The following is a 10,545-nucleotide window of genomic DNA, read 5'->3' as shown; positions in this document are numbered from 1 at the left end:
TTATTTGAAATTTTATAGTTAAAGTAACAAATGTATATTTAAATGTTTTGACACAAATTGCAAATATACCTTTAAAAAGCGTCTTACACTCTAAATATTATTTGTCACCTATATATTTGTCTTTTCTCTATAGGAAAGTTTAAATTTTTCCCTTGAAGCTTTAATTATTGCAGTCTATAAAACAAACTGATAATGTTCAAATCAATAGGAAAAAAAGGTTTACAGATATGTGCACAAGTATGCACTTGGAGTTTAAATAATATATATATAAATATATATACAAATATTTGTATATTATAAATAGATATACAAATATATACTATATATATAAAAACTCCAGGAATGGCAAGGTAGTCAACACGTCTATGCTGTCTTGAGGTTACAGAAAACACAGACCTGTAGGTTGGTCAATCAGTCTTTGCGGAAGACAAGTGACGACAAGGAAGACAGAGGAGCCTGGCAGCAGAGGTAGTCTTGTTACACGGATGAAACCTCACAGGGAGCAGCCCTCCTCTTGGGAAGTATAGATAAGAAATGGTTTTTAGAAATGTAAACTTGCCAGACTCAGTTAATCTTTCCTAAACACAGACAAGGGAGTATCTCAGGGAAAGCCTGTTTATATCAATGCAGATTTTATCTACAAATGCAAATCTCCCCAACAAAAACAACTTTTCAGCTATTCTTGTAGAAGAAGCTATTTCCAGTCTTCCGAGTAGCCATCTTGAAATATGTCAAAAAGTTGGCCAGGTGCACGCCTGTAATCCCAGCATTTTGTGAGGCTGAAGTGGGTAGATAACCTGAAGTCAGGAGTTGGAGACCAGCCTGACCAACATGGTGAAACGCCGTCTCTACTAAATACAAAATATTAGCCGAGTGTGGTGGCGCATGCCTGTAATGTCAGCTACTTCAGAGGCTGAGCTAGGAGAATTACTTGACCCTGGGAGGATGAGGTTGCAGTGAGCCAAGATTGTGCCATTGCACTCCAGCCTGGGCAATAAAAGCAAAACTCCATCTCAAAAATAAAAGTATTTTAGGGTAATATTTTGAGTATCTTTACCTCCATATGTACAATAAATATTATTGTGATTTTTAATCTTTAAACTGCTGTGGAGAAAACACAGGTGTGATTTCTAGTGTAGCTGAACATCACATATATTTGACAATATTGCACTTTGTGTGTGTGTGTGTGTGTGTGTAGCTACTCTTTACCTTTGTTCTCACTTAATGATTACATATTAACAATTAATACACTATCATGTATGTTTTGCAATATTTCTCCATGTTATGCTTTAAATTAGTTTAATCATGCCCCTATAATGTGTACACTTTAACCCTTGACTATAGGTCTCAATCTTACTTTGGCTCCTGTATTTGAATTTATGATAATAAAGTCCTACAGCTAAAAAGGATTATATAAACTTATCTACATTTTTACTAGTATTCTGGTGTCATTTTAAATTATGTAATGAAATCAAATTTTAATTTGGATTATTGTTATCTGAGTTAAGGATCTAAATTTTTAATATTCTTATAGATGTTACATAACTATTTCTGAACCATATATTGACTAATCTGCCCTTTATATGATGTGCATTATAAGAGCTTGGGATTGATTCATTTGCAAAGATGAATGCTTGAGAAGTAGATATTTAATCTTAACATTTCAAAATCTACTGGATAACCTAGAATTGAAAAATAGCCTACAGGTTGAAAAACTCCTGTAGTGAAGAAAGAAAATAACTAATATAAAGTGACAATATAAATATTATAAGTATTTATTTTATTATTGCCCTGAAATTTGATAATACAAACATGTAATATCTACATATCATCCATATATCAGGTCATAAAAAATCAATGCATTCTTCAAAAATTTAGCATAACAGAAAATGCACTCTCTCTCCTTGATGGAATTAAGTTACAAATAAAGTAAAAATAAGTAGATAAGTAGATGGAAGTAGATGTTTAAAATCAAAGAAAAATATGTTTTGGATAACATAAAATCTCAATTGACAATTCCAATATTTCAAGAACTTTGAGCTGTCAACCGGTGGAGAGTTTTCCCCAGGAGACATTTGTCAATGTCTAGGGTTATTGTGGGGATGTCAAGACTGGTGGAGGTGTGAAATTTAGAGGTCAAACGAATCACCTAGCATTTCTAGGGCAGCCTCCCACAACAAAGAATTCTCTGGTCCTAAAGGAAAGTACACCAAGGTTGAGAAACCATAATATAGAAAGTAAACACTATGTAGCTATTCCAAGTGCTCAGGAAAACACATCAGTGCCCTCGAGGGGAAAAGTGTAAACATTTTAATTGCTGTACATGGTGACACAAATCCATGTTGTTAATCTAAGTGGAACAGGCTGAAGCACAAAACGTTATTCAAAGAGTTTACTTGAGCCAAAATGAGGACAGCTGCCTGGAAGAAACAGACCCAAGTATCTTTGGATATGAACTCCATCTGGAGCTTTGAAACAAGCAGTTTCTTAAATGCAAAAAAGGGATAAGAAGTGGGATGATGCAAAGAGGTTTGTCACAAATTCTCATTGGCTTATGGAAATAACATTTATTTGTGACTGCATATACACTGTTACACTATTATTGGGTGTGGATTGTAGTGTCTGGTGTGGCGTTATTGGTTAATTTGTAGCTACTGTGGCAACAGCAAGCAGCCTAGATGAACACACAGCTCAAAGAGAAGCAGGACAGAACTGCTGTCTCATTTGAATAACTCTCTGGGCCTGGTTATTTCAAAGGACTTGCGTTTCTCACATGAAAGTTATTTTCTTTTCTCAATGTCAATAAATGAGAATAAATAGACATAAAATAGATCTTTTCGAGGATGAAGTAAATGGTATAAAAAACAAAACCCAAGCTGACCAGAAATCATAGAGGGAAGAAAAGGTTATAAATATATGGATTTTTCAAAGTGATTTTAAGCTATTAGGAATCAGTTAAATGTTGGGGTATTTTGTCTGAGTATAGGCTAAAGGAGAATGTCCCTTTTGCCTTCTGAAGTTTCCCTGAAAATCACTAATAGGAGGCAGATAAATAGTAGAAAAGGCATACAGGTTTCTGCAATGTGTGTACACTGGAGCCCTTAGAATGAAGACCCACACACAAGATGGGTGCAGAAGCTTGTCTACCACACGAAGTTTACAGAAAGAATGGGGTCTTGGATCACAGGGGAAAAAAAAAGATTATGTGAGAAAAGGACCCTGACTAGCAACAGTGGACTTATTACGTAGGTGAAACCTCACTGGGAGCAGTCCTCAGAGAGAATAGAGAGAAAATGTTTCTTTCAGACCTTTGGAGACCTCAGACGCTCAGTTAACCTTTCCTAGATCCAGACAAATTAGCAGACCTCAGAGAAAGCCTGGCTGCATCAAAGTAGATTCTCTACAGATGCAAATCTCCCTAAGACAGTTTTGCAGCTAAGTTTGCATTTCCAGCCCTTCTGAATAGCCATTTTGATATATATCACGGAAATACATTTTGGGGTAAAATATATTGGATTCCTTCATACAGCTATAAAACATACAGAAATAATTTTTGTCAATGTCTACTACAAATCCAATATAGCAGTAATTATAAAACCCACCAGATACTGAAGAAAAAATATGTAGAGTACATCACTTACAAATATTGATACTAAAATGCCAAATAAAATAAAAATAATATCCAACAATAATTGAAACAGTAAGACAAGAAATTGGCAAAAAAAAACAAAAACAAAAACAAAAAGCAAATATCCACCTTGGGGATGAAAGTGTGATTCCAAATTTGGTGATCCAATAATATTAATAATCATATTGATTACTCCAAATAAACAATAAATAGGGGATTCTCAGTACATGCTAAAATATGTTTGTTTAAAGGTAATATTCATGTCTTTAAAGATTTTAAATGTTATAAAGAGTCTGATATTCTATATGCAAACGTGTATATGTCTATTAGAAGAAGAGAGGCTTGATTTTCATGTTACTACATAGAGATAGAGAAATGGATAGATTAATTTGCATATTCATAGAGAAAGCATAAAATAGAAATTTACTATCATACTTAAAGGAATTTAAATTCAACAATAAAATAATTCAAAGGTAAAATTTTAAATATTTTTAACAGTTACATTATTATTAGATAATATAATAATTGTGAAAATATTCAATGCTAAAATAAGATAGAATGTCTAAACCTCAGTATTAAAACCAGTATAAATATTTGCTGGTTTATACAAGGAAAATTCAAGCTCAACCTAAAATTATGTAGGAAATAAAAGAAAAATTTTAAGGGAGCTCTTTAATAACACAAACATATATATATATATATATATACACACACATATAACATGTATACATGTTATATGGGATAAATACAGATTTAACATGTTATATCTATATTTGTATCTATCTATGACTACAGCTGTATGTATCTACATTTCTATATATTTACTCAGTGATATAAATATAGACTGGAATAAATATAAAGGCCCACATGATTCTTGGATAAAAAGAATTTAGTATCATAAAGATAAATTCTTTCCAAAATCACCTATGAATCCACAACAATATACAGTTACATTAGTATAATTTAAAATTTTTAAATAAATTCCAAGATTCATTTAAGGGAATATACATGTATACCAGCAGCAAAGAAAGAAGTAAGAGTGCACTAAACTAACTTGCTATTAAAATACATTTTTAAACATAGTAACTAAAACTGAGCAGTACTGATTTGGAGTACTGGAATTTAGGTATATGGGATCTCAAAATCATAGAGCTCAAAGGAGACCCCTGTATGCACGAGAGCTTAGGACGTGCTTTAGAAGGCATTACCAAACCACGGGCTAAGTTATTTTAGTGTCTTAGTCTTACTAGGTTTGAAAAGCCAGAGAAAAGACTCAAGGCCACCATATAAGAGCAAAATAAAAGGACAGGGAGAGAATGTGAAGATACTGAAACATTTTACATAAAGTAGTATAAAACATACTTTAAAGAAAATGTAAAGTTTAGGATATACATCAAAATCAGCAAAACCACTAAATAAATAAATAGGCATTGTAAAGTAGCAAGAGAAAATTTAAATGGATTTCTAAAAAATATAGACACCTATGATTTTTTAAATATGTTTAAGAAATCCCGTATTTCACAGGGCAGCCTTTCACAACATAGATATATTAGGACATAAAGGTCCTTCTGTTTTTAATTTACTAGTGTTTATAGGGTTAAAATTGTTTTCTACCCTTGTCTTTTGTCTGATGGTGCAAAAAATTTTCATGAGCATGTACTTCTGAATGCCTGATGGATTGACATATATAATATGCTGCTAGTATTAAAATATGTGACAGAAAACGCATCCAAACTTCTTACTGTTTGCATAAATTCTAGGTTTCTCCTATTTACCTCAAGTACGTATGGAGCAAATTCTTACCTTTTAATATTGCCATGGCATTCACATTGAACGTAAGTTGAACTCTCTCATATGGTAGCTGGGTTCAGATTCCCTTGACAATTCCTCACAGTTCCTCAGTGTGGCTGGCCCAGATATTGACCCTACACAGTTGCATCCTCCTGGTGACTACCCGCTATGGAACCGTTGGATACAACCTACCTGACTCACCCCACAGACCTCACAGCACACATGGACAGCTCCCAAACGCCAGAGTGACATGCTTAGTTGCAGCAGGAGCCAAGAAATATGCCTGCTGGCACTCATCCCACTGACTAGAGCCCCATGGAAAACATTTGGGTAATGTTCTGGGCCCAATAAAGGCTGGAGTCCCACAGACCCCTTTTCTCTCTCTTGCTCACCACTCGCCTTCCCCATTTTGTTCATCCCTATGAAGTGTGCTACAGTATTAGTCCATTTTCACACCACCAGTAAAGACATGCCCAAGACTGGGTAATTTCCAGAAGAAAGAGGTTTAATAGACGCACGGTTCCTCATGGCTGGGTAGGCCTCACAATCATGGCGCAAGGTAAAAGGCATGTCTCACGTGGCAGCAGACAAGAGAGCTTGTGCAGGGAAACTCCCCTTTATAAAACCATCAGATCTTGTGAGACTTATTCACTATCAGAAGAACAGCGTGGGAAAGACCTGTCCCCACGATTCAATTACCTCCAACCTGTTCCCTCTCACAACATGTGGGAATTCAAGATGAGATTTGGCTGAGGACACGGCTAAACTCTCTTCTCAGCTACCCTCTTCTCTCTGGATCTGTGAGTAATAAACCACTTCTGTGATTTCCCATGTTTGGTCCTGTGACCTCCATGTGTCTAAGCTGACCTACACTGGAACCTAACTCTCCTCCTGGCCAGGGTCTCTGAGAGTGGCTCTTGTCAGAAATACACGGGGCACAGGTCAGGCAACCTTCAATAGGCATCTCCTAGTCTCAACAGATGTTCTGTGAGAGGGAGGCCTGGTCGTGGGATGCACACCTGGCCACTGCTGGGGTAAGGAAGTGTCCTGTGAAAGGCATATGTTAAGCATCCACAACTCCCTGACCAGAACCCCAGAAAGGCAGGGCTCCAATTGACAGCCAATCTCCAGAGACAAACCTCATGCCCTAACTGGAGGAAAATAAAACTGTAAAAATTTGAATTTATCTTACTATTTCAATGATCCAGTAAAGACATTCTATGCCTGTACACCACATATTTTCTTCCATTGTGGATATATTTTAGATAAAATTTTATATCTGGCTTTCACTTTAGCCTGGTCCCTATCTCAAGCATAAGGTAAAGATTTTCCATGGGTTCTTTTCTGGTACTACTAACTGCCAGTGTGGGCTCATGTCATAGTCTGTCTTGAGGGAATCCCCCTATTCATTATTGTCAGAGTGAGACTGTTAACTCTTGATTTCCCTGGACAACTTCATTGCATGACTTCTAATATGATTTTTAAATATATCCTTTAGTGGACAATAAATTACATAGGTATCTGAGTAAGAGATACGGTCAGGAAGAGGCATTGCCTCATTCAGCTTTTCTGTTTGGTGAACTTGCATATGTTCTCCTCACCCACCAGTCACCTCTAAAACGTATTGTTCCAAGACAACAAGCAGAACTCGAGTGTGTATCTTTCATCACGGGATTTGTCTTTGCTCCATAAAGCTTAATGCTTAATGGGGTTTCTGTTAGCATTTTCTCTATTTATTTTCCCATAAAATATCACAGGCCTTCTTCATATGGAATTATGGGTGATTTCCTTCAATCTGCATCATATCAAGTTGAGGTTCATGTTGATGGAAAGTAAAACGTACGTTTAAAATATCAGTAATGATATTTTCCCCTCCTTCTTAGCACATGTGCTTATGAGAGTCATTGTAATACAATCCTATGATGAAAATAACATTTTTAGATAAAATATCTGAGTTTTATGAGGCCTTTTGTATATGATGTGATAGAATATCGGCAGACCATACTTTTTTTCTAATTTTCCATGCAATTCTATCATTGTTTCATCTTTACTCCTACCAGAGTAATTTTCCAGAATAGATATCTTGTCATTCTTCCAGAATAGATATCTTGTCAACAGTAAACAATATTTACTGTTGTTATCAGTAAATAAGTGAAACCAAAAGCTAGATTATATAATTTATCTAGAACAAGAAAGCAGAATTGAATCTATATTCATTAATGAGACTAAGCAGTCAATTACACAGATAGGCATTTTACATTTTCAAGATCATATGGACCCATTGTCAGATATATTATTATTTATGTCTACATGGACATCACCTGTGCATATTTATGTAGAAATCAATGAGAGCTGATTTTTATTTGTATTATATATATTTTTTGAGATAGGGTCTTGCTTTGTTGCCCAGGCTGGGATACAGTGGTGCAATCACTGCTCACTGCAGATTCAACCTCCCAAGTTCAAGCAATCCTTCCACCTTGGCCTCCCAAATAGCTAGGACAACAGGTGCACATCACCATGTCCACCTTTTTTGTTTTTAACTTTTGATAGAGACTGGGTCTTCCTATGTTGCCCAGGTTGCTCCTGAACTCCTGGGCTCAAGGAATCCTCTCATTTCAGCCTCTTCAACTGCTGGTATTACAAGCATGAGCCACCATATGGGCTGGAAGCTGATTTTTAAAATACTGAGATCATATAGATGACAGCACCTGAAAAATAGACAACACCAAGCTTTATGTGAAAAGGTGTGAGGACATCAATATTGTTGTGGATATTGGGGAGGAAAACATTAGTAAAACCAGTGCATTAAAGCTGTTGCTTCAAACGTTGGCTTTAATTCAACAAATGTTCTCTGTGGTGATAGTATGTATGTAACCATGCTATGCCCATTCAGAGATGCAGTAGAGGGAAGAATTTCTCAAAGACAACTGTTCTAAGATTTAAGTTAAACTGTACTGGGTTTGAAAAGAGAAAGTCCAGGAATTACCAAATATTTTAGATATCAGATAAAAGAGAGTGCCAGGTATGCGATGATAATCAGCAATGGTTGCCCACACAATATAACAAATCAGTATTTGAATTAGCTTTTGAATTACAAGGACAAATGGATCAAGTCTTGACTCTCTAGTAGATAAATCTTATTAGGCTGAGATGTGTTTTCGTCTGTTTTTCCACAAGGAGATTGCAAATTTGCAAACCTCAGCTGCTCTCATTTTATGCTCTCACCAAGCCAAAAGCTGAAGTTCATCAATCAGTGTGTCTAAGTGTTCAGTAGTTATATACCATTTTGTAGTTTAGGCTATCTTTCCAACTTCCTAAATCATCACCTTCATTTGACCTTATTTTTTTCCACTATCACTTCTTTATTGACCATATAAAGAATACAAGTAAGTTCTTATTTTGTTATTGTTCATTTTAGTCTAATCTCATCAAAATATCATAATACTTTAATTTCATTTTAATTTCAAAGATTAAATGAAACCTACATAGAAATGAGTGTAAGATTTGCATTTGCGTTATTTTGGCATCAATTTGCTATCCTCCTTCATACACATAGAGATCATTTCCATGTACGTGATTTCAAACATCCAAGTGCAGTATTAAAAGCAGTTGTAAATTATGGTTCTCATTTTCATGATACAATTACTATATAAACTTCCTCTTGCTGCTGTAACAAATTATCACGAAATTCATATCTTACAATAAAGTGACTGTTAAGCCTACAGTTCTGAAGTTCAGAAGCCTTAAATGAGACTCATAGGGCTAACACCAAGTTTTGGGCAGGGCTGCAGTCTTTCCGAGGGCTCTGTGGCAGAGTCTATGTACTTTATGTTTTTCAGCATGCAGAGGCCACCTTTTTTCCTTGGAACATGACCTGATTCTTATTATTTTTTTTTTTGAGATAGCGTCTCCCTCTGTCGCCCAGGCTGGAGTGCAGTGGCACGATCTCAGCTCACTGCAACCTCTGTCCCCCAGGTTCAAGCGATTCTCCTGCCTCAGCTTCCTGAGTAGCTTGGACTACAGTCACGTGCCACCATGCCCAGTTAATTTTTTGTACTTTTAGTAGGGATGGGGTTTCACCATGTTAGCCAGGATGGTCTCTATCTCCTGACCTCGTGATCCACCCACGCTGGCCTCCCAAAGGGCTGGGATTAGGCGTGAGCCACCGTGCTGGGTCCTCATTCTTGTATCTTAAAAGTCAGTGATGTTGAGTAATTTCTCATGCCACCACCTCCATGGTTGCCTTTCTTCTGCCTTCTTCTTTCACTTATAAGGAAGCTTGTGATTTCATTGATCCCAACCATTTAAGATAATCTCTCCATCATTTTATTGCAACCTTAATTTCACTTGAAATCTAATTTTCCACTGCCATGTAACCTAACATATTTGTATGTTAGACTCTGGGAATTAGGACATGAACATTTTTGGGAGGCCATCCTTTTTTCTACAGCAGACATAATGTATTTACCTCCAGATTAAAGTGTTCTTTATTTTTCTTCCTCCCTGTCTTAATTTTTTAAATAATGTGAATTGTAGTAAAGAGAAAGAAGGAAAAGAAAAGAAAGAAAATAAAAAAAGGAAGGAAAGAAGGAAGGAAGGAAAGAAGAAAGAAAAGAAGGAGGAAATGAGAGAAGGAAGGAAGGGAGGGAGGGAGGAAGGGAGAAAGGCAGGGAGGGAGATAAAAGAAAGAAAGAACACAAGAAAGAAAGAAAGAAAGAAAGAAAGAAAGAAAGAAAGAAAGAAAGAAAGAAAAAGAAAGAGACAGAGAGAGAAAGAAAGTGAGAAAGAAAGGAAGGAGGAAGGGAGGACGGAAAGGAGGAAGAGAGAATGGTAAGAGGGAGGAAGGCAAAGAAAGAAAATAAAGATAAAAAGGAAGGAAGGAAGGAAGGAAGGGAAAATAAGGAAAAGAAGGGAGGGAGGAAGGAAGAAAAGGATGGAGGGAGGACGGGAGAAAAAAGAAAGCAAGGAAGTGAGAAAGAAAGAATAAGAGAAAAGAAGGAAGAAAAGAAGGGAGGGAGAAAGGAAGGGAGGGAGGAGGGAAGGAAGAATCAGAGGAAAGAAAGTAGGAAGCAAAGAAGGAAGGAAGGAGAAAAAAAGAAAGAAAAAGGAAAAGAAAAAAGAAA

This window comes from Pan paniscus, chromosome 23, assembly GCF_029289425.2.
Source record: "Pan paniscus chromosome 23, NHGRI_mPanPan1-v2.0_pri, whole genome shotgun sequence".
Classification (NCBI taxonomy): domain Eukaryota; kingdom Metazoa; phylum Chordata; class Mammalia; order Primates; family Hominidae; genus Pan; species Pan paniscus.
This window is presented reverse-complemented; position numbering follows the sequence as displayed.